Here is an 18,846-nt window from a genome sequence, read left to right as displayed (position 1 = left end):
ATGCGTAAAACCCTACTCCTACTTTGGTGGATTGTATATCTGTGTCCTTGAGCTAGCTATGGGGCGTGAGGAGCTCCAAAAAGCCGAATCCTCCTCCTGGTCGCCTCGGGCCTCCTTTTATAGGAAAGGGGTTGCCACAGTGGCACACAGGAGGTGGAAAGGGTACAATGATGTGAGGTTATCCCTCGCATTACATGACAAGGCGCATTTAATGCGTCTTGCCCAGGTGTCCTTGCTTTATCGGGGACGGGGGAGAGCCCTGTCTCGTCCGTCGCCGCTCCCTCTTGTTTCGACATGCGCCTTGGCCAGCGGCGCCTGCGGTGCCATGTAGGCAGGCAGACAGCTGAGGTGGCGCAGTGGTGGGTCTCCACGAAGATCCGCATGCCGCCACGCAGGTGCCTGCCCAGCTGGTTGGGTCGGCAGCTGCATGCGAACGACGGTGGAGGTTTGACTGGCGTGGGCCTGATGGTGGCCCTACGGGTGTTCTTGGCAAGGGCCTTGCCGGGGCCCCGGCAATGGTCTTGCCGGGGCCCCGGCAAGGGTCTTGCCGTGGCGCCTACTGTCATCCTCGGCAAGGATCTTGCCGGGGGCCTTGTGTTCCTCCTTGGCTGGGATCCCACCAAGGATCATCATCTTCTAAATGGTGTATCTGATCTTGAATTTCTTCACAAAGATCTGCATGCCACCACGGGGATGTCTCCCGAATCCTTGCCCCATGGGGGCAGTGGACTCAAGGGTGACTCACTCCATAGGTGTGGGGCGAGCTGCCACGTCAAGGGTCTTGCCGGGTTTGCTAAAACCGCCTCCCAGCAAGGATCTTGCCGGGGGGGTCCGTTTCGTCCCCTTTGCTCTTTGTGGTCTTGGTCTTGGCATCGTTCCGCTTCTCCTGAGCTTCGGCCTTACCTTGGCTCACCTCCCTTGCCTTGCTCAGTCTGGTGGTGCCCGTGGCTCAGACTGCCCGTGCACAGTTATAGGGGTACAAAAAGTGTACGCCTCTTTTTGTACACCGACACGTCCCGTAATTTCTCCGCTGCCCACCGTCTTATATATAGGTCTGGGTCGGTGCCAATGAAGATTGGCTTGCATACCTCCGACCGGATACCACCATCATTTTGCACAACATCCACAACAGTGCGCCATTCCGGTAGACCCCTTCTCCACCATTGGGAATGGCCTTCCGGACTGGCTGGGTTTGAATACGTATGATGATGCCTACATGAGATTGAAGAAGATAGCAATTGCGGACCCGCCGACAAAGCGACATGACTACGACGATTACTATCTCATCGCGGTGCTCGACATAAGGATTGCCATGGTACCACTGATGTGCAACATGGTCACACAATCTACCATGATCGGACCGTCACCATCTACCCAGGTATTCCATTTTTTAACCCTCTCGCCTTCTCTTTCATTGTTGTACTAGTAGTATACTTTGTAGTACTAGTAAGAGTACTTTTTGGCTTGGAGGACACGTATAGCTAGCTAGGCCCTTGAAGACTTGAACCCACTAGCTGCCACCATTTTTGTTTTTCCATGTCTTACTATCTCATCCATGTAGCCAAGAGTGGCTATATATAATAAGCCGGTTATTTTACTTCCTCTATACCGGAGTAGTACTATTTGCTGGATAGTATTACTGACCGCAATATTTGAGCACAACATTATTATGCATGGACCTTGACTATGTACGTCACCATGTGTCCAGATCTGGGATGCCGCGTGTACCAGATGAACGGCGCCGAGTTCGACCCCCGTGATGCTACGTGGGTGCCGAGGAACACTCTTGGAGAGTACTCGCTTTTCATCGGGAACAGCTACCCCATTGTGAAGCGGATGCCACCTTCCATGCACGACAGGGAAGGCCTGCCGTTCATGAAGCATGGTTGTGTCTTCAGTGCGCACCGCCGGATGAACGACATGCTGGGACACACTATCCCTGATTTATGCCGCTTCAGCTTGGATGAGTCTCCATCGTGTGGAACCGGACTAGAAAGCTGCGATAATGATTCCCGTTGCCCACCGCTATGGATCGTTCCATCCATGAAGAACACCTAGGACTGGAACCTGGAGGAGGACATGTAGCCCATCTATAACGTGTAAGTGGAGTACGGTAATTGTGAACAGTAGCGCTGTGAATATATGTAGACTAGTCGTGCAGAAATTTATCACATGAATTGGAGATGAACTTGTGTGGCATACTGGCATTTGTCCTTTAGAATTTATTACTAGTAAATGTGTTATGTGTACGTGCAACTTGTGTGGTTGTTGCACGGGCTCCAACACGCTCTTTGAGAAAAAAATGTGGCACAACTTTGGATATACGTGACATGGCGGCATCATACAGTAGCATCGTTCGCTATAGTTGTAGTACACTCCTACTAGGACGACAACTCCTATAAAACCTTGTGCTTGGCTCTTTGCCTCTTCGGGAGGTTCAACAGTTCGTACTCGTGTGAACCTTGCACTTGGCTCTTCGCCCCTTCGGAAGGTCCAACAATGATGATACTACAGTACAATATGCTTCTGGCAATCTGACACCGATTGATGAAAGCACAAGTGCTCCCTGGGTGGTTTTGGTAATTAATGTCAACATATCTCTTGTTGGACTAACACTTTTACCTAGTATGTTTCAGATAAGTTCAATAATGGAGTGGCATGGACTAGAGGATGTGGAACCCCTTCAAGATGCTAAGGACAAAGGATTGGCTCAAGCTTCAAGATCAAGACTCTACATTTTCTATTTTAGTGATCCAAGATCACATTGAGTCTATAGGAAAAGCCAATACTATCAAGAGGGGATGAGGTGTTGCTTAATGGCTTGCTTGCTCAAAGTGCTTAGTGATATGCTCCAAAACCCTCAACTACCTTCCCACATCCACATATGACCTAAACCAAAAGTCAAACTCGGCCCCACCGATTCTTGCTATCCGGCGCCACCGAGTTTCAAATGTCATAGCCACTGCCACAAACACTAGCAAATCAGTTTCACTGATAGGGATCTCGGTCTCACCGAGATGGGATTGTAATCTCTCTATGTATGTCCATTACCAAAATCGGTCTCACCGAGTTTGAGCAATCGGTACTACCGAGATTACAATGCAAACCCTCTGGTTAGCTTATTACCAAAATCGGTCCCACCGAGTTTGTGTAATCGGTCTCACCGAGTTTGCCTGGCCAACTATCTGGTTAGCTTATTACCAAAATCGGTCCCACCGAGTTTGTGTAATCGGTCACATCGAGATTACGTTATGCCCTAACCCTAACCATATCGGTCCTACCGAGTTGCATCTCAGTCCCACCAAAAATCCTAATGGTCACTAGGTTTGCTGAATCGGTCCGACCGAGTTTAACCATTCGGTCCCACCGAGTTTGGCAAATTGTGTGTAACGGTTAGATTTTGTGTGGAGGCTATATATACCCCTCCACCCACTCTTCATTCGTGGAGAGAGCCATCAGAACATACCTACACTTCCAATACACATTTTCTGAGAGAGAACCAGCTACACTTGTGTTGAGGTCAAGATATTCCATTCCAACCATATGAATCTTGATCTCTAGCCTTCCCCAAGTTGCTTTCCACTCAAATATTCTTTCCACCAAATCCAAATCCTGTGAGAGGGAGTTGAGTGTTGGGGAGACTATCATTTGAAGCACAAGAGCAAGGAGTTCATCATCAACACACCATTTGTTACTTCTTGGAGAGTGGTGTCTCCTAGATTGGCTAGGTGTCACTTGGGAGCCTCCGACAAGATTGTGGAGTTGAACCAAGGAGTTTGTAAGGGCAAGGAGATCGCCTACTTCGTGAAGATCTACCGCTAGTGAGGCAAGTCCTTCGTGGGCGACGACCGTGATGGAATAGACAAGGTTGCTTCTTCGTGGACCCTTCGTGGGTGGAGCCCTCCGTGGACTCGCGCGACCGTTACCCTCCGTGGGTTGAAATCTCCATCAACGTGGATGTACGATAGCACCACCTATCGGAACCACGACAAAAACATCCGTGTCTCCAATTGCGTTTGAATACTCCAAACCCTTCTCTTTACATTCTTGCAAGTTGCATGCTTTACTTTCCACTGCTCATATACTCATTACATGCTTGCTTGATATGTATTGTATTTGTTAAACTTGTGCTTAAACTCCACTTAAACTTAAGAATATTAAAAACTGCAACTTTTGGCACTTAGTGTCTAATCACCCCCCCTCTAGACACCTCTTCTCGATCCTTTCAATTGAACTGCTGCACGTCCACCGCGAGGGCGAGGAAAAGGGCGAGGGAGAGGAAGAGGGCGATGTAGTCAAAACCCTCTCCTCGTCCTGCGAACCACCGCACATGTGGGCGAGGGAGAGGCGTAGTAAGCAAGCTTCTCCTCGTTCGGCGAGTTGATGGGACACATCAAAGCAGTACTAGTACTAGTAGTAGTAGTCCATACTCCGTCCTTTCCGATTAATATGGCTTAATTTGAAACGAGAAAAATACACTGGCGGTCAACGTATGTAATAATACGCTCTTTACGGTCACTATATATAGTTTTGCGGCGATTATACGATCACTAGGTCATCATAGAGCACCGTATTGCGCCCTACTGACCGGCCACATAGTCGACGTGGCACTTTGTTGACTGGTTAAATTGTCACCTGGTTTCTGGGTCCCACCCGTTAGTTGGCAGAGCAAAGAAATCAGTTAAACAAAGCTTTACGCAGGCGCGACACGAGTCCAACCCTTGCGCGCGAACCGCCCTGGCTGTGTATGTGAGTGCATGCACGTGTCCTCCCTCGGTCTTCCAGCAAAGAGTATACATCGGCTATAAAACAAAGAGTGTAGTACATGATGTACATCTACACTTCCAATGCATTTAGCCTTTAATCTAAATCGATATTGATTGACTAATGCACAAACTTGTGATATAGGTATAGGCTACATGTCTATCCTTAATTACAGCATGCAACAGCCTTCATTTAATCTTCTTATCTCAATGGTCGCATGCACACATAAGTCTGCTACTTTTGGGCGTTAATTATGCCCTGGTCAATGTGTAAATCTCTAAATGTACAGTCTTTCACGGACGTAGGGAGTAGGTTGAGCACTTGAGCGTGAGCGTGTGTGTTGCATCGTGTGCTGTGTGCCGCATGGGTGCGTGAGTGTTGCGTGCGTCCATGTGTACGTGTGAGTGTTGCATGTTGCATGCATGCATGCATGCATGGGGCTTACTCCCTCCCATTGACATGTTCATATTTCAAGCTTCCTCTATTCCCTCCATATGGTGATACTCCCTCTGTTCCTAAATAGTATGGAGTAAAAGCCTCCCTCTGTTCCCAAATACAGAGTATTTGTCTTTTTACAGATTTCAACAAGTGACTAGGTACGGAGCAAAATGAGTGAAGTGAGCGTAGAGGCATAGGGATACTGTAGAAAGGAAGTCCTTGCGATCCATTATTCCCCATCTCGGTCAGAGAGAACTATTCAACTAGTCTTCGCAGTGAAGTGCAATACACGCTGCAGTAGATGGGACACGTAATTAATAAGCCAAACCAGCGTGTTGGTGTTACTAAATCAGCCTTACCCAGTATTGCCATCATGTTTGCCAGTAGAGCACGCTTCCGCAAATACGCCTACGCACCTCTGTCCTCCATTAACTGACATATGGGCCCTGTTGTGGTAGACCCACATGTCATCGGTGTAACTATTTACACTCCGAAGGATGGTATATCCTGGTAGTAGTACTAGTAGAATTGAGATTGAATGCCTTTCTTCCCCGTCTTCCACTCTTCTTCCTCCTATGTTCTTCTTCCTCCTCTCTTCTTCTTCCTCCTCTCTTCCCCATCGTCGGCCGCACACCATTTACCTCCGCTCACTGCTCGCCCACCCGCGCCATCTTCCTTGGTAGCTCGCGCGTACCATATCCCCCTGCTCACTGCTCGACCACACGAGGAGAAGCTTCTTCGCTCACCCGCCCGAATCCATTTCCCCGCTAGCTCGCAGGCACCGAAAACCCCAATGGCAGAACCAACTGACACGCAAAGCCGTGATTGGAATTCCCTCCCCGATGTTCTCTTGGAGCAGATCTGTAGTCGTATGGACCTACTCAGCACCGTCCGTCTGGTCGCATGCTCGGTGTCTTTGTACCGTCTACTCGTCTGCAACTGGCCGACTCTTTTCAAGACACCCTGCTTGCTGATACCCGATCCTCGCAGGTGGCCCAGACACCGACTTGACGATCCTACGGAGGTTGCCGTGGTGCCCCTCGACATGCTACCACTACCCGTCCACCTGTCCTTCATGCGCGACCACTATTGGGCGGGCATGAAGGCCAACTGGATCGTCCTCATCCACCACACCGGTAGTCCGTGGCGTCTCGTGGATATCTACACCTAGCGAGAGATCACCCTTCCATCGTTGGATACTGCCGCCATCGAGCCTCGCGGCCCCCCGGACACTCCTACCTACTACGCACGAGACGCGTCAAGCTTTTGGCTCGACCTCTGTTTGCAGAAAGTTGTAATCTGCGGAGTGCCCACACCATCAGAAGACTAAATGGATTGCAAGCTCATTGCCTTGTTCAACATGGGATTAGTCTATCTGGAATCCGGTCGCCATACATGGTTATGGCTCATCATCAATCCTGTTGAGGCAACATTTCTGTCTGATGCTATAGTGCACGATGGCATCGTTTACGCGGTCGACGCACAGATTGGCTGCCTATACTAGTGGAACCTATCATCGTGTAATTGTTCTATCTCATCTCATATTTACCTTATGAATACGACTTCCTGTTCAATTGTTACAAATTTAGAATGCATAGCATGTCTATAACCACATCATTGCTATATGTTCCTCTCATTTCCTAGATTTTTATGACCACACATGTTATTGTTAGAGTTGATATGAGAACAATTGGCATCTAATGATTGTTAGGATACATATTATGAGCATAACATCATGATTGCTATATGTTACTCTCGTTTACAAGATTTTTATAACAACACATGTTATTGCTTAGAGTTGATATGAGAACAGTAGTAGTAAGTGCTATGGTAGAATATGAGTAGGCGCTGTCATAGCTGTTTTCCTCTCATTGTTACATGATGTTTGAACCATGACATATTGCTAGAATATGAAAGCTATTGGCTTATTTTTTTAACTTGGGGTATGATTATGACCACGGCATTGCAATTCTCTATCTATGATATGTGTCACTGTTATAATAATCTTAATTCCACACATACTCTGAACATGATTGTTTATTTTTGTCCTTTTGGTCTCCAATTTGAATTGTTGCAGCAGATGCAAATGCGCTGGCCTTCATGATTCCAAGACCTGGAATCATACCAGCCGATGGGTGGTGGTTTATCGCTCGTTCAGCTGACGGCGGTCATTTGATGCTCATTCGCACATACCAAATTGGCCAAACCATTACATCAAACCACATGCAGTACAATGCGTGGGGCATTCGTGACATTGATGGCTATGGCTGCTTCGTGTTCGAGAAAGATCCCAGCTTCGTTGGGCCAGGCGTATTCAACTGGAGGTGGGTTTACAACCTCGGCAACCACTCCTTGTTCCTCGGGCTCAATTATCGATCATCCAACCAATCATTGATCATATCACCGACGATGATTACTGTGCTATGCAACTTCCATTCGCGAGGGGGGGCTGTGTTTACACATCATACCATGGGTTTCATGAATCACCATATCCAGAGATTCGTCGACACAGCTTGTTGCCAGATAATCTTCAGTGTGTGAAAGGCATCAAGCTCCCATGCGATGGATGGCTTTTGCAAACCCGACATGGGGCGATGTGGTTCATGCCAACAGCAAATATGCACAACTTGATTCGTGCTGATATCTAGACTGAGCCATGTATTCTACTGCTGTAGCACGACCCTCTTTTGTTGGATATTATGTACTGTTGTTAGTTTGAAGCACTCCTCTGGTTTGAAGGATAGATACCTTCCTAGGATCAAGTGCATCCTAACTCACCTGCGTAGGCTGTACTGATAATGATGATGGAGATGCTGTGCAAAAGTCGTATATATAAAGCTATGTATAAATTGTGACACTAAATACGACTAGTAGCTAGTACAGTAGCCGTACTAGTATACGTCGGTCAAATTATTCATCATGTCCACACATTGAATTGACATGACAACACGCTACGTGTGAGGTGACACAAGAATCCCGGCGGCGTGTTCGTGTATTCTAGACTTCAGATTTGGAGTACCACTTATCTGTCGAAATCTTTCATCATTCACTTAAAATAGTCGATTGATCATACATTGAGTACCATATAACTGGAATTACCGACACAAGTCGAAGAAGGATTGGCCGATGCTGCCGGTTGGCGTCAAGTTCGATCCCATAGATCAGGAGCTGATCGAGCACCTTGTGGCCAAAGTGAGTGCTGACAGCGCGAGATTCAGTGTCTCATCGATTTGTTCATACCAACCATCGACAGCGAGCACGGCATATGCTACACCCAACCTGAGAAACTTCCAGGTAAGACACCGATCGGCGTCTACTTGCACAAACATATTCCTTTGTTTATATCTCTATTTTTCTTTTTAGACGCAGACCTGGTGAAGCAATTACAATTGACAGTTAATAAAAAGTGAAACAAGTGACTGCAACATGCCAAAGATGTTATGAAAATGCCAACTAGGTACACTAAAACCTGTATTCCACAATACTGCAGGTATCACACTGAGTGGCCTAAGGAAGCATTTCTTCCAGTGCAATTCCAGGGCGTTCAAAAGGGGCATGTGGACGCGTCGCAAGATACAGTCGGAGTGCGGCATGTGTCGGTGTTCTGGGAACGGGGGTCCCCAGACTTGCCTCCCTGCGGCCTGCGGCGTGGCTCAAAAGGGGGCCCAGCATGGCCCATCTTCACCAACACAAACCCAAGACCCTCGCGAGGGGCCAAGCCTCGCGGGGCGGACGATGCGGAGCCTCCTCAGGCACGGCCTCATCAGGCTGGCTCACGAGAAGGCGGAGAGATCAAGGCGGGGTACCTCACGAGGTGCCCGTGACGCAAGCCATGACGACTCAGGGCGCCAGGCGGGTGCCAGCCCGCGCAGCGTCCTCCTTTCCTCTTTGGTGCAAAGGGGGAAAGCGCAGTCGCGGAGTACCGAGGCATCAGGGAAAGGTTGCCATTTCGGTGCAACGAGACCAAGACCAAGAGGACTACGAGATGGAGGTCACCGTGGAGCCCAAGACGGCGTCATCACTAGAGCTTTGCGCAGACGAAGACTACTTTTGTCAGGATAGCTGGTACCGGTTGTCCCCTTTCAAATTAGCCCGCCATTGTTGGCTCCCTTCCCGCTCGATATTTGGGAAGAGGACCAGGGCCTCTATAAATAGGACCAGCCACCCACAGAGCAAAGGGGTCGGTTGGTTGGAATCAAGGGTTAGAAGGAAGAGGTTCGTTAGAGAGAGTCTCGATCAGAGAGAGAGAGAGAGAGAGAGAAAGGTGACTGAACTCCTCCCAGCAGTTCGTCGCCCCAGCCAAGAACAGACCCTCGTGAGGCTGTTCTTCCTTGTATTGTTCATCATCATCATCCCAAGAGGCAATCCACCACACCACACACTGGAGTAGGGTATTACACCACAACGGTGGCCCGAACCAGTATAAACCCTGTGTCTCTTGTGTTGTTCCTTCCATAGTTTAGATCCTAGCATGGTGGAGGGGTGCAGGTAGGTAGGAGGCTAAATCTCCATGCGCACCCAGTGTTCGAACCTCAAGGGTCTGTCGGAACCCGAAATCCAACATTTGGCGTGCCAGGTAGGGGGTGCACCGGAGTTTTCTCTTCCGCCACCGCCATGGCCTGCCCCGCGATGAGGCGCGCGTCGCCCACTCCGGCCGCCGGCGCCAGCACGAGGGCCAGGGGGCTCCGAGCCCGGGCCCCAGCCCTGCGGCGGGTATGGTGGCCGGACAAGCTCAAGCCAACGACGCCGCCGCGCTACGGCGGCGCGACAGATCCGCTGGCCTTCTCGCCGGCGAGCGAGGAGGCCCTCCTCGAAGCAGGAGGTAACGATAGGGTTGCGGCCAACTGGCTCCCTATGGCCCTCACCGGTGCCCCGCGCACATGGCTGCTCCACCCACCGGCAGCCCACGTGGCCTCTCGGGAAGAGCCCCGCAACCTCTTCCCCTCCCATCGCGCTACACCAACACCCCCGGTCGTCGCGGCCCTCCTGGGCGGCTCGCAGGCGCCGCCCACAAGTCACCACGTCAAGGCGTTCATCCGCCGGGTCAGCGCCGCTTCCACGCGGCAGGGGGCTCCCCTGGATCGGGCGGCGCCCGAGACCAGCCTGACCTTCAGCTCGGAGGACCACCCATCCAACTCGGCCTGCTCGAGTGCGCTCCCCATGCTGTGCACCCCCACCATCTGCCAGGTGGCCGTCACCAGAACCCTCATTGATGGCGGCGCAGGCCTCAGCATGCTCTTGGTTGAGGCCTTCAATCTCCTCTGCATACCCTAGGAACGGCTGCGACCCAGCCGGCCCTTCTCAGGCATTGGGGGCGGATCGTCCAGCTCCTTGGGACAGATCCGGCTCTCAGTAACCTTCGGCACTTACGACAACTTCCGCACTGAGCTGGTCGACTTCGACATCGCCCCCATCAGCCTCCCCTACAACGCCATCCTCGGCTACCCGGCGCTGGCCCAGTTCATGGCCGCGACGCACCCGGCGTACAACCTCATGAAGATGCCCGGGAGTAGCGGTGTCCTCACCGTGCACGGGGACACCGGGGACGCTCTGCGGGTGCTCAAGCTCGTCTTCAAGACAGCGGCGTCGGCACAGCCCGCCGACTTGGAGGCCCCCGAGCCCAAGGGAGCTGCGCCCGCCAAGAAGAAACAGTTGTTCACCCAAGACAAGGCAGAAACCAAGCAGATACCCGTCGATGAGGACGGGTCCACCAACGCCACTTTCACCATAGGCGCCCACCTCAAACCCGAGAAGGAGGAGGCCTTGGTCGGGTTCCTGCGCGCAAACAAGAAGGTATTCGCTTGGGAGCCAGACCAGTTGGCAGGGATCCCTAGGAGTGTAATCAAACATCACCTCAATGTGTGCCCCAACGTGCGCCCCGTGAAGTAGAAGGCCAAGCGGCAGTCCATAGAAAAGCAGGCCTTCATCGTCCAAGAGACCCGCAAATTAGAGGCCGCTTGGGTCATTCGCGAGGTCCGATACCCAGATTGGTTGGCCAACCCTGTCGTTGTGCCAAAGAAGGGGGGGGGAAGGAACGCATGTGTGTCGACTTCACCAACCACAACAAAGCGTGCCCGCAAGATCCGTTCCTGCTCCCCCGCATCGACCAGATCATTGATTCCACTGCGGAATGCGACCTGTTATGCTTCCTGGATGCCTTCTCTGGGTATCACCAGATCAAGATGGCGGTCGAAGACGTCGAGAAGACAGCCTTCCTAACCCCGTGTGGGGTGTACTGCTACACATGCATGCCATTCGGGCTGCGTAACACAGGGGCGACCTTTCAGCGGCTGATGCACATCACCTTGGGCCCGCAGCTCGGGAAGAATGTTGAAGCTTACGTCGATGACATTGTGGTAAAGTCTCGGGAGGCCAGAACCTTGATACAAGACCTGGAGGAAACCTTTGCGAGCCTCAACACAGTGAACCTACGGCTCAACCCAGAGAAGTGCGTGTTCAGAGTCCCCTCGGGCAAGCTCTTGGGTTTCCTCGTGTCCCACCGAGGCATCGAGGCTAACCCGGAGAAGGTCAAGGCAGTGGAAGACATGAGCCCGCCAAAGACCCTCAGAGAAATGCAGAAGCTCACGGGGCGCGTGACCGCACTAGGGAGCTTCATCTCCAAGTTGGGGGAGCGAGCGCTACCCTTCTTCCAGCTAATGAAGAAAAAGGGGCGCTTCGAGTGGACTGAAGAGGCCGACAAGGCGTTCCAGGATCTCAAGAGATACCTGACCAGTCCACCGATCATGGTGGCTCCGCGCCCTCAAGAGCCCCTGGTGCTTTACCTCGCCGCCACTCCCTACTCCGCCAGCGCAGCCTTGGTGGCAGTCAGAGAGGAGCATCGAATCAAAACCGTGGCAGCGGCCCGGGACAAGGCGGAACTGGAACGAGGAAGGCCCACAGAAACCGCCACAATAGCTGAGGAGGATCAGCCGCCGCAGAGCGGCGCACCGGAGGCGGAAGAGGCCCCTCTCCCGGATGGCCAGTCTCAGGAGGCCTCATTGCCTCAAGAGGCACCATGGTCTCCGAAGGGAGCCACCAGCACTGACGCACTCCACCTCGTTGAGCACCCGGTGTACTTCGTCAGCACAGTGTTGCGGGATGCAAGGGCGCGGTACCCCATGCCTCAGAAACTCCTCCTCGCGCTACTGGTGGCCTCGCGCAAGCTGCGGCACTATTTTCATGGTCACCCCATCAAGGTCGTCTCGTCATACCCCCTGGAGAGAGTGCTCAGGAGCCCCAATTCAGCTGGAAGGGTCGCTGAGTGGAACATAGAACTGTAAGCATTTCAGCTCGAATTCAGCACGACCAGAGTCACCAAGGGAGCAGCGTTGGCGGATTTTGTGGCAGAATGGACGGAGGCGCCAGGCCTCAAGGCTGACGAGGATCGGCCCCTATCCCCGGGAAGCGAGGTGCCGGAAGGCTCGGTCATGCACTTCGATGGGGCGTTCTCCAGGAATGGCGCCGGGGCTGGGGCGGTGCTTATATCGCCCACTCAGGACAAGCTCTATTACGCTGTGCAGCTCTGTTTCCAGCAAGGTGAAAAGGTCTCCAACAACATAGCGGAGTATGAAGGTTTAATAGCGGGCTTGAAGGCCGCAGCTGCCCTGGGGGTGAAACGCCTCACCATCAAGGGCGATTCGCAGCTCCTTGTCAATTTCTCCAACAAGGTGTACGAGCCGAAGGATGAGCACATGGAAGCCTACCTTGCGGAAGTCCACAGGATGGAGAAGCAATTCTGGGGGTTGGAGTTGCAGCATGTGCCCCGTGGCACCAACTAGGAGGCCGACGACATCGCCAAACGTGCGTCCAGGCGGTTACCTCAGGAGCCTGGCGTTTTCGAGGAGCGGCTCTTCAAGCCCTCAGCCCTGTCGTCATTATCAAACACGGCTCAGCCCCGGGAGGAGCTCCCCCAGCCACCTGCCTCAGGAGCTCCGACCTGTGGCCCGGCCTCAGGAGCACGCCTGCTCCTGACGATGGAACCTCAGGAGGGATGTTGGATCGCGGAGCTCCGGAGCTACTTAACGCAAGGGACCCTGCCGGAGAAGGATTAGGAAGCGGAGCAAGTAGCACGCCAGGCCACGGCATACTGCATCAAAGACGGAGAGCTTTACCGGAAGCGACCAAACGATGTATCCCTGCGCTGCATCTCTAGGGAGAAAGGGAAGGAACTACTGGAAGATATACACGGCGGAGACTGCGGACATCATTCATCATCACGGACCCTCGTCGGCAAGGCGTTCCGCAGTGGGTTTTATTGGCCCACTGCGCTCAATGACGCCGTGGAACTAGTGAAAGCTTGTGAAGCCTGCCAGTTCCACGCCAAGCAGATCCATCAGCCAGCAGGAGGCTCGCAGACTATCCCCCTTTCGTGGCCATTCGCAGTCTGGGGGCTGGACATCTTGGGCCCGTTTCCTCGGGCACCAGGGGGCTACCGCTACCTTTATGTTGCCGTGGACAAGTTCACCAAGTGGGCTGTTAGAGGCTGTCCGCACCATTCCCGTGGGTTCCGCGGTCAAGTTCATCAAGGGCATCGTGAGCCGGTTCGGGGTGCCGAATCGCATCATCATGGACAACGGTTCGCAGTTCACCAGTAACCTCTTCAAAACATACTGTGCTAACCTTGGATCGCAGATATGCTACGCTTCAGTGGCGCACCCCCGAAGCAACGGCCAGGCTGAGCGAGCCAACGCGGAGGTCCTGAGGGGCCTCAACACCAAGACATTCAAGAAGAAGCTGGAGGCCTGCGGCAGAGGTTGGTACGACGAGCTTCAGTCCGTGCTGTGGTCCATCCGCACCACCGCGACCAAGCCGACTGGAGAGACCCCGTTCTTCCTGGTCTACAGAGCGGAAGCGGTCCTCCCTCACGAGGTCAGATGTCGCTCCCCGCGGGTCCTGGCGTTCGACGAGGCGCAGCAGGATGCCATGCGGGGGATGGACCTCGTGCTGGGGGAGGAACATCGCCGAGAAGACGCGCTGCGAGCGGCGAGGTACCAACAAGCGCTGCGGCGATATCACTGCCGCAACATCCGCCCCAGGACTCTTGAGGTAGGAGACCTCGTGCTCAGGCGGGTTCTCTCCAGGGAGGGACTGCACAAGCTCTCTCCCATGTGGGAGGGCCCATTCAAGGTTGTTCATGTTTCTAGGCCCGACTCCGCGTGCTTGGAGACTCAGGAGGGAGTGCCGGTCCAGAATGCATGGAACATCCAGCACCTCCGGAGGTTCTACCCCTAAAAAGGCCCAGAGCCTGTGAAGCAAGGCGAATGCCTGTGAAGATTATCCCTTTTGGAAAAGGCCCAGAGCCTGTGAAGCAAGGCGAATGCCTGTGAAGCTATCGCGTTTTGGAAAAGGCCCGGAGCCTGTGAAGAAGGCGAATGCCTGTGAAGCTATCGCGTTTTGGAAAAGGCCCGGAGCCTGTGAAGAAGGCGAATGCCTGTGAAGCTATCGCATTTTGGAAAAGGCCCGGAGCCTATGAAGAAGGTGAATGCCTGTGAAGCTATCGCGTTTTGGAAAAGGCCCGGAGCTTGTGAAGAAGGCGAATGCCTGTGAAGCTATCGCATGTTGGAAAAGGCCCGGAGCCTGTGAAGAAGGCCAACGCCTGTGAAGCTCGCCGCCCGTGACACTCTCACGTAATAATGACTTGGGGCTGTACAAGCCCCAGAGTCTCAGGAGCGCCGGCCTCAGGCCCTGGGGCTCCCTCCCACGCCCAGTGGCAGCACTTAGCTCCGCGTTGGTGAGAAGACGTCGAAGACTAGACTAGGTGTCGGACGCAGCTTTTGATTTGCTTTCCGCAGTTGGCTTGTTCCTTCTCATTCGAAGTTTTATTGGAGTTGTTGCCGTTTTTGGCTTGTGGTTCTTCGGCTTTTCATTCTCCTGCCTCGATTTCTCTTGTGCAAGGCCTCGCGAGGGAGGCAGCCGAGCGCCCTCGCGAGTGTTCCTATCCTAGTCATTCAAAGGGCTCGCGACCTGGGCCGTTTGCAGGAGCACCCCTCCAGTCCGTGCCCCTCGGGCACCGCGACACAAACACAGGGCCTGGGTCAGTCACCCCCACGGCCGGGGCCGGGAACTATCCACGCGCGGACATGTAGCCGGAAGGTACGATAAAGAAAGCAAAACGATGATTAACAGCAATAACCCATACACGCCCCCACGGGGCTCCACACTACTGTCCTTTTACGCAGGAAAAAGGAAAAGAAAGAGCAAATCTGGTGCAGCTCGCCTCACACCGGCCCGCAGGGAAGCCCGAGCTGCCTCCGGAGCTCAGGCGGACTCCCTCTCGTGCTTCACCAGGGCATGACGGCGGGCGGACACGCTACCACCTCCCAAGCAGATACGACGGCGTGGAGGCTGACCTCGGCCACCACTAGAAGAGTCGCCGCCTGAAGAAGAACCGGAGAAGCTTGAGGAACCCTGAGCGCCACCAGCCCCACGAGCGCCGTCCTCTCCATCATCGCCGGAGCCGGGTTCCTAGCCGCGGTTGTCGCCCTCGAGGCAACACCCTGCGCGGCGACCATCTTCCCCAAACACCCTCACATAGAGGGTGGCATCACCGTCGAACCTGAAGTGTAGGGTGCACCGACGGCCCAGGCCACGCGCGCGGGCAAACGTCTGCCAACCGCGGGCCAGGGCCAGGCTCCCGACTGGGGAGACCTCCAGTGAAACCTATGAGGCCCGGCTGCAGCAGCCGTCGGCCTGAAGCCAGAGGCCATCCGGGGCGCCGGCCGGGAGCTCGCCAAGGAGGAAGCGAGGAAGTGGAAGCCGGGTGCTAGTCGGCTCCGCCGACCACACATCGAACTCCGGCAGCACCTCTGCAGCGCGAAAGCGCGGCATAGGGGGACGCCCAGCCAGAGCGCACCCCCGGCCGCAGCAATCCGCCCACCACCGTGCTGGAAAGCATCTCCGCGGCCGCGGGAAGCTGCCGTGGTGGCCACAGGATGTTTGCGGGGGCGCCCCCGGCCGCGCTTGGGCGGGGGAGAGGCATGCTCAGCCTGGCAAGCCTTCCCCTTCTCCGGGGCCGAAAACCTCCTCGACGGGGCCATGAAGAAGAAGGAGAAGCAAGGGGAGATGAACTGGAAGGGCGCGCGTTGATCAGTACTTGTAGCTGGCGAGGGCCAACTAACGGCCCCCACGATCGCAGGTAATCATGACCCGCTTTGCATGCAGGGACTTGTCCAATCCGTGCAGTTGCCGAGGCGCCATGGGGAAGTGGAGACGCCCACACCCAATCAACCGCCACGCGGCGCCCAAGGCCGCAGGCTGTTATGGCCCGTGGCGCTTCGCTCTTGCCCTTTCGCCTCCCTGCGCGGCCAAGCCCGGGCGCGCCTTGGGCCCGGGGGCTACTGTCGGTGTTCTGGGAACGGGGGTCCCCAGACTTGCCTACCTGCGGCCTGCGACATGGCTCAAAAGGGGGCCCAGCACGGCCCATTTCCACCAACACAAACCCAAGACCCTCGCGAGGGGCCAAGCCTCGCGGGGCGGATGACGCGGAGCCTCCTCAGGCACGGCCTCATCAGGCTGGCTCACGAAGAGGCGGAGAGATCAAGGCGGGGTACCTCACAAGGTGCCCGTGACGCAGCGTCCTCCTTTCCTCTTTGGTGCAAAGGGGGCAAGCGCAGCCGCGAAGTACCGAGGCATTAGGCAAAGGTTGCCATTTTGGTGCAACGAGACCAAGACCAGGAGGACTACGAGACGGAGGTCACCATGGAGCGCAAGACGGCGTCATCACTAGAGCTTTGCGCAGACGAAGACTACTTTTGTCAGGATAGCTGGTACCGGCTGTCCCCTTTGTAAGTGCATCTAGTGCCACCCCTAGTTGGTTTTGGAGTATTGACGACAAACCTAGTTGAGGGACTAATGTGTTTGTGAGAATTGCAGGATAACACAGGTAGAAGTCCCTCATTGATTCGGTTTTACTACCAGAGATGACCCCTAAAAATGTATGAAGACATTGAAGACAATGGTGGTACATGAAGATATTCACATTGAAGACTATGACAAGAGAAGACACCACGTGAAGCCTATGGAACTCGAAGACTTAGATCCTTCGTAGTTTATTTCTTTTGTGTTGAGTCATAGGAACCACCGTACTGTTAAGTGGGGTCCAAGAGAACTAGTCAGAATGACTGAAGTGATGCCTAATTCAAATCCTATGTCTTCGAGCGAAGACTATGAGAGCAAATCTTGTCCAGAGTCGGACAAGTCAGCTTTACTTGCAGCCCAAGTAAAGTTGCCATGTGAGTTCGAAATCTGACCGTTGGAACACGTGTCAGTTCCTTAGTGACCCAGGGTCATTTCGGACAAATCAGGTCGGGTTGCCCAGTGGCTATAAATAGTCCATCCCTACAACCATAAACGGTTGGCTACTCAGATTTCAGTGCACGGCTTTTGTCGTTTGAGAGCAACCCACCTCAAAGCCTTTGAGAGAAAATTCCTAGCGAGGAGAAAATCCCTAACCACCCAGAGCCAGAGTAAATTGGGCATCACTTAAGTCTTCTTGTCTGAGTGATCTGAAGACTTATTACACTTGAGGACTGTGCATCCTCCAGACGGTTAGGCGTCGCGTTCTGAGAATCCAAGAGAAATTGTGGATTGCCGGTGAACAAAGTCTGTGAAGGTTTGGGAGTCTACCTTGAAGACTTACCAGAGTGATTGGGCGAGGTCTGTGTGACCTTAGCTCAAGGAGAAAATGGTGAGGACTGGGTGTCCTGAGCTGCGTGTTCAGGACTGGGTGTCCGGGACTGTGTGTCCTTTGGTTTAAATACCTAGCCGCTCCAACCAGACGTACAGTTGTCACGGCAACTGGAACTGGTCCAACAAATCATTGTCTTCAACGTGTCACTGGTTTCATCTTCACTTCCCTTCAACTTACTGTTATTCATTGTGAAGCCATTGCATGCTTGCTCTATCTTTTGTCTTCACAACACAACTGTATGATTTGATTGGCTTCATAACTTCTTCCTACCCGATCCTTATTACACTGCTGCTACTTGTCATTCTGAATTCACTCAACTGAATACTTGACCATGACTTTCCTAGTGTAATCTAACTTCCGCTGCATAAGTAATAGGCATATCTGTAATGTTTGTCTTCATAACTTTCACGCTTTGAAGACTTTCATAAAAATCGCCTATTCACCCCCCTCTAGTCGATATAACGCACTTTCAATTGGTATCAGAGCAAGGTGCTCCCTTGTTCTGTGTGATTCGGTTTAACCACCTGGAGTTTTAGCTATGTCGACTGCAGGGATAATCAAAGTCTCCGCTGCGTGCCTCGTCTTTGATGGAACTGAATATCCCTACTGGAAGAATAAGATGCGCATGCATCTTGAAGCCATTGACGTCGACCTATGGTATGTCGTCGAGAACGGCGTTCCCAAGGCTGGAGAAGGTGTCACTGCTGCTGATGTCAATAAGTTCACTCAACTGGACTCTACTGCCAAGAATATCATCTGTGGTCATCTGACCAAAGGACAGTATGGCCGTGTGAGTGCTTTGAAGACATCCAAGCTGATCTGGGACTGGCTCTCCAAGGTCAATGAAGGCATCTCAACCCAGAGAGATTAGAGAATCAGTGTTCTTCGCAACCTCTTCAACCGCTTCAAGTGAAATGACAATGAGAATGTCCAGCACACATTTGACCGGCTCACTG

The sequence above is a fragment of the Triticum urartu genome, chromosome 3A (genome assembly GCF_056163025.1).
Source record: "Triticum urartu cultivar PI428250 chromosome 3A, HENAU_Tu73, whole genome shotgun sequence".
Lineage (NCBI taxonomy): Eukaryota > Viridiplantae > Streptophyta > Magnoliopsida > Poales > Poaceae > Triticum > Triticum urartu.
Note: the sequence above shows the minus strand (reverse complement) of the source record.